The 6,855-nt window shown below is 40.1% G+C and overlaps 1 long non-coding RNA gene across 2 annotated transcripts; it reads right to left on the bottom strand.

Annotated features, from left to right (window-relative positions):
• Positions 1–4,030: 4,030 nt before the first annotated feature.
• LOC124657826 lies at positions 4,031–6,634 on the bottom strand. Of its 2 annotated transcripts, XR_006988884.1 has the most exons (4): positions 6,260–6,634; positions 5,940–6,162; positions 4,998–5,100; positions 4,031–4,901 (listed from the first exon to the last, which is right to left on the bottom strand). It is a non-coding gene; the product is annotated as an uncharacterized LOC124657826 (long non-coding RNA). The 2 variants fall into 2 exon arrangements; XR_006988883.1 differs by having other exon boundaries at positions 4,031–5,100.
• Positions 6,635–6,855: the final 221 nt, after the last annotated feature.

The following is a 6,855-nucleotide window of genomic DNA, read 5'->3' as shown; positions in this document are numbered from 1 at the left end:
ATTGAACTGAATGACTAAAGTAAATACATCGATCTTTCACTTTGTTGTATAAACGTGAACTGTATTTACTTGTAAGTTGGGCTCGGATGAGGATGATAATTAACGTGAACTGTATTTACCTTTAAGTTCGGCTCGGATGAGGATGATAAGAGGTTGACAGTATTTTTTAGTCACGATTGGGCCGACAAGCCTGTTTCCCAAGCTACACATTTGTTTTGTTATCATTTTTTTGTTTCTCATTGTCTGAGTTACTGCTGGACTTGTTATTTGATATTTCAGGTGTCGTGTACAAATAACCAAGTTTTATCTTCCTAAAATGCCTAATATGGAGGTCCTCGGAACCATTTCTGGAATGAAGGTTTGACATCAAAATCGGCAGTTCTGCCATTTAACAGTTAATGCCAGCATATGGGACAGCCAATTTTTTGTTCACCTTTGTCTGTTGATTATTCAATATGCTTAATCCTTATGGTTATATATTTTCTGTGTTTATTCCCCAGCTAACTGTTTCTGTCCCGGACCTGAGTAGACAAGATGTGTATGGATTTGATTGCACTAATGCCCTTGCTGCTATACCTACCGAAGATTACTACATGCAGTTCTACAATTTATGTGAAAACAATGAGGTTTCAGAGGTAAGACAATCAGTTTTAGAGCTTTATTGTGTGGAACTTTGTAATATGATTTGGCCCAATACTCTTCAGGTGCAAGTTTGGGAGAGGAATTTTCAGCCTGTTTACAATGCGATACATTTGTTCTATACTGCCAATGTTTAATCACTTAAATTAATCCATCTGATTCATATTACTTGTCGCTAATATGGATGTATCTAGATATGCATCTATATTGTCGACAATTAATATGGATCAGAGGGAGTATCTTCTTTCTATCCTTTATTTATGTTTCTATTTATCACTTTTCATATAATGGTTATGTTGTATCTTGCTCTCTTGATAATATTTGAAAGCACCACATAATCTTCTAGAATCCTATAAATATAGTACTCCTAAACATGTTTCATGGGACGAAAGGAGTACTATATTTGACATACTTCATGTGTCATATTTACTATCATAAATTTCTTTTATTGGGATCTGTGGCATATACTATGCTCTCTATACGTTGTGCCTGAACAAACCATCACTTTATGTTTGGTATTCATAATTTGACATGTGTTTCTTTTTTTCCTTACCATAGATGTGCATTTCTTTAGTTTCGTTGTCCATTGGTGGTGATTTGATGTGCACTGGCGATGTCAAGATTCCAGAAGAAGACTTTCTGCCCCTTAAAACGCGAGTAGAGGGCCCTGTATTCACTTTCCGTCGGCCGAAAACTCGTCCGAGCTAGCAGACCCCGTATCCCCACCCCGTAAAACAGAATCCTGCGGAATATTCTATTTTCAGCGGCGGCGCACGGGTAGCTATGGTGGCAGCGCGGGGAAAACGGTTGAGAATTCTGAAATGTCCACGCGCCATAGTGAAATGGGATGAGGGGTTGGTCCTGTATTCAGCCTCCCGCCCCGTACAAGTAAGGGGCGAAGATCCGCCCCGTAGCCAAAACTGCAAAAAATCGATGCGGGGGCCTGTTTTACGGGGTCTGCTAGACGGCCGGGTAGCGTCCAACCCCTTATTTCGACGATTATTATACGGGTTTGACCTTTTTAAGGGATCTGTGAGACATGCTCTTAGGTGGCCTTATCACACTACAATTTTGGAACCCTGGGTCTCGTGCCGGACAGTTCCATTTGTCCACTGTCATTTATGAGTCTCGCAGGTTGGCACATGATTATTTCGGGCAGTGATAGATATATAATGTTACTACCACATTTTCTGACTCGTTTGTATAAATCTTCCATACAGTGATGCTGGGATTTCGGCTGTTGCTTTCCGCCCATGAAAAAGCTTGGCCATGAGCTCCTCTTTGGCAGCAACTTGAAGGTGCTGCATATCATGTAGCTTTGTGGATAATGCCTTCTTTGATTCTTCATTGAGTAATATTTTGACCTGTAGGTGTTGGTCCAAAGTTCGTCTTTACAATCAAGCGATGGAAAAGTCAATCTGGATGGAGATACCAATCAGCTGGCTCCTACAAGTGAGTTGGTTATTATTTCCTCTAAGCAATACCTGTTTGTATTGCTTAGAGGAAATAATAAAGGGAGAAGCGTTTCCGTGGTTTGGTCTGATTTGGTCCGTATCGTTTCGTCCGCCGGGTTTCGTTTGTCGTCCGAACATTGTTACCACGATCGAAAAGTCCCAGATGGGAAAACCAGTATCCGTGTCAAACACGATGGCCGCACGAGGAGATTGTAACGGATCGTAGCTGCCTCTTCATCCTACATGTATATATACACTAGCAATGAAAGGCGTGGCGGCACGCCGCGCCATATAGTGGCTGGTTGATAGTATTTTTTAGTGGTGGTAAATATTTTATAAACAATTCGACATAATATTTTTATAATATAGTAAGTAAAACTCTGTCCAACTGTCTGTGAAAATTGATTGTCTCTCAGGTGTTTAGTGTCAACCTTCAGCCTCGTGGTGCCATCTTGAATAACCGTAATAGGGGATCTCAGTTCTTCCCCTATTCAAATACCACATGTTTGCACTTTGTTCAAATAACTATATAAACTGCAGCAAAAACCACCATACAAAAAATAGAGTTGACTTTATTCATATCTTACTCTTCGCTCCTAGGATAAACCCGACAAAAGGGGAGAGGGAATAGCTAACTTGTTAGCTAGGGCGAGCAAGTGCAGTCGCAGGTGCCAGCATCACTATTCTTAAGCTGAGCCATGACATCATCAAATACTTAGGAAAAGCATAAGCTCACTGACGGCTAACACAATGAGCTGCACTCGTCGAGGCTAATACGGTAAAAACAAAATCCTGCACTGACCAAAAGCTATAAGCTGATATATTATTGGTTCAACGGAATTATTTATGGTGAACTCACTGAGAGATTGCTATTGAGGAGCAACAAGTAGTTCAGCTGATAAATATAAGCAAACAAAATGCCGAGGGCTGCAGTCCTTTGCTTCATCTAACCTAGGCCTACAACAATCCAGCTACAGATGACGAACAAAGTATATTGGATGACAGAAAGAAAGTAATTTCAAAGTAGAGCACCATAAGCAAATTGTCACGATCATGCAGTAAACTAACATAGCAACAAGAATGTGTCTGTATGAGGACATGTATAAACATGAAAGGCTGAAAAGAATGCAAAAGGTAAACTGCATTCATTCGCATAATCAATTCGAAGCATAGGTTGTATACAATTTAACAGGCATAAGCTGAAAATTATATACAGGCTCATGATCTGTAGTTGTATCTCATGTTGGAAGCACCCCGTAACAGCACAAACCATGCCCTATGTCAGTTTCCTGAAGTACATCTTCTATGGTTTGCATGGTTGTAGATTGGACGGGCTCTAAGGCCGGTATTGATCTAGACAGTTCTTAAAAATAAGCTAAGCTAGGTACTGCTCAAGACCATTCTGGTGTTGTGCAGGAGTACGCCACGCCAGTCACCAACTGAACCCCAAACAAACGAACATACATGTTTGAAAGTATTGAACTACATCACTCTGAACTCACTTCCGTTTGCTCACTATACTGAAGCTTCTCTTTGGTTGCCTGATGAATAAATGAACAACTATGACGCTACAACATTCGGAATTCTAGTTCTAGTATGCTCATTGTACTAAAGATTCTCTTTTGCTGCCTGATGAATAAATGAACACCAAAGAGTTAGAGATAAAACAAACTACGCACCGACGCTGGATCATCACCTAATCGGAATGGTAGAAAGCAATATAAAACAGGAAAAAAGAAGGACATGCTTAAGATGGTCTTCAACACAATGACTGGAAAAATACAAAAAACAGAGAAATCTAAGGGGCTGCAATAGCTAATCTAGAATAATCGGCGCTACTTTGAGCTTCTATCATAGACAGGGAAACCACAGTGTGAGAACTTATGATATTTTCTTGATGGTTTAATGGTACTGATGAGTAGCCTGAGAACTGAAACCAAATCAACAATGGTGTGTTACGGTGGTTATATCTAGTTAAGCTATGATCTAGAACATAGTATATTTGTGTGTACATAGTCCCAAAGTGTAGTTGTATCACATCCTAGAGCTCAACTTTCTGCTATTCTTCTTAGTTTTTTTGCAGCAAAGTTTGGGTTCTATAATCAATAAATAGGAAGCACAACCTGCTCCTACAAAAGCAGAATGTAAACCCACATCCAAACGCCGTTGATGATTAGCAATCCAGTGAGAAGTCGTGAAAGGAGTAGCACATACTGAAACCAAAAACAAAAAGTAGTAAGTACATGGCGAATAACAGTAAAACAGGTACATCAAAAGCAGAAAATGCACAAACTGTGAAACAACGGATCAACTGGTACGGTAGGATCGAGCACAGCAGGAGCATCAGAATGAGCGGGATCAGAAACCTCAGAACCATATGCAGCAGGCAAAGACGACACCCACAGTGGCTGAACTACCTAGGTTGACTGATATACAATCTAATTGTAGCAGCTGACTATTTCAGATAATGGTTTGCAAAAATGAGAAAACTAAATTGGAGAGTAAGCCTCGTCGAACTTTCAATAAAATACAAATACAAATACATGAATGGATAAGCTCATGAAAGAACAAATTATTTCTCTGAGGAGATGAACAGAATTTCCTCCATATTCTTGTAAGCTTGTACTCTCTTGTTTCTATTACAGTAATGCTATGGACCTAATACACTCCTTGTTGAGCTTTACTCTCATGAACCCAATTGGTTGAAAAATGAGAAGCAAATTGTGACTGACAAAATACCCCCTTCTCCATTCAGACGTTACCTTTGAACAAAATGAAGACATCGTTATAGCCACCGGAGTAGTGGGTCTGGGCATCCCCAAAGATGGAGATCTAGTTGCTTAGGGTACTGCATATACAGTAGATAGTCAAACAATCGTCTAAAACGTGGAATCACTTCTATACCTCTCTGTAGCTTTCATCCGAAACAAAAAATCACAGCATGCACTGTCAGTACTGGAACATGAAGGGTCTAGGAGGATATCTTATATAACCATCTTCTTCAACCCTGAATAAGAATAGAAGTTCAAATAGTCAATTAAGCAATGAGAAGGCATAGTTGACAGTTCATTTTCTGGATGGGCAGAATGGCTTATGCTTTTTTAAATTGTTTGCAGTAGCAAATACTTAGTTTTTTCTCTATACAGATGTAGCAAATTAATATCAAGTACTTATGGAAAAAAATACGTGTATGTGAGAGTAGTGTCCGTAAGAAATGCATGGTGGAAGCTAGCTGTATGAGTATAAATGAAACCAAATATAAATCGATTGTCCCGAGCAGGAGCGCCAAGAATTGACCGAGTATGAAGCTTTTTCTATTTTTATGTGAGAACTGACAAAGAATTAAAAAATATGGTGTGGACACATCTGACTATTTTCAGGGATTTGCCTGCTTTGTCGCTAAACCTGTGCACTGGTCGTTTAACACATCTGACTATTTTCAGTGAGAGCAGGTAAAGTGAACACACATGGAATCATAGTACTACTATTTCTAACCAATTGGCTTATCAGGAAGTACAGATGTATTATACATTATGGTTTTGAGTATTATGTATAGTAAGGAAAGAGTATGACAGCGGTGAGACTACTTTGGTTGATTGATATACAAATAAGATGTAGCAGCTTACTATTTTAGCTAATGATTTGCCAAAATGAGATAACCAAAGTGGAAACATATGAACAACCTTGGCTGATTGATATACAAATAAGATGTAGCAGCTGACTATTTCAGCTAATGATTTTCCAAAATGATATAACCAAACTGGAAAGTACGCCCCTCATGGACCTTTCAATAAAATATAAAATAAATCAATAAACTCAGGGAAGATAAAATTATGAAAAGATCACCTCAGATAAACCTAGCCAAATATTATGAAATCATCAATTGAAGACCTGTGTGCTCGCCATGACAAATATTATAAAAGAATCACTCCTTGTCAAGTGTTACTTGATATTTAGGCTAACAAACCACATATGCTTGGAGAAGATCCTAGAATTCAATTACATGTAGATTTTTCAGTGTTTGAGAGATGATGTACCCGATCAAATAATTTGTCATCAGAAACTCCATCTGCAGATAATCAATATATACCGAGTTATAGATAACGAATAAGTGATGTGATGCAAAAAATTACATATCAGGGAGAGAGACCATAATCCATACATACCTCCAAAATCAACATAAAACTGATTTATCCAATGCATTTTGTTCAGTTCTCCAAATCTGTACTTACAATATTGCTAATAAGCATTTGGTTGAACACATAGCATGCACGTACAGGAAACATGTACAAACTGAACCAGCCTAGCATGAACCAAATAAGAAAAGAGAGGAATCTACCCAGCATGGAACTTGCCCCAACATCAAGCTGAACGCTCTGCCCATGACAAAGCAGCTGGAGGCGCCGTGCGCTCGACGACCTGGCTCCTCGTTCCATGAATATACCGGCAACAGCAGCATCCGTCACAGAACGGCTGTGCTGTAGGGAGGATGAAATCAACACTTCCTGTGAGCGCAAGGAGGCACCACGGCCAAAGGGTTGGCAAAGTGAGTAGCGTGATGTTTGCGATGGACTCCATCCCTGAGGAGGCGGCCGATTTCGTTGCACTGGAGGCAACTGCAGAACTGGCAGCCCCGTGACTTCAAGGGGCAGCAACCGCGGCGTGGACGTTGGCGATGGTGGCGGCGAGTAGCATCTCGGAGCGGCCGACGAAGAAGGGGTCATGTGGCGGCGAGACGCCTGCTTCTCCTTGGCGACGCCGT

Source organism: Lolium rigidum, chromosome 5 (assembly GCF_022539505.1).
Source record: "Lolium rigidum isolate FL_2022 chromosome 5, APGP_CSIRO_Lrig_0.1, whole genome shotgun sequence".
Lineage (NCBI taxonomy): Eukaryota > Viridiplantae > Streptophyta > Magnoliopsida > Poales > Poaceae > Lolium > Lolium rigidum.
The sequence above is the reverse complement of the archived record's forward strand: the minus strand, read 5'-3'. Positions and strand labels throughout refer to the sequence as shown.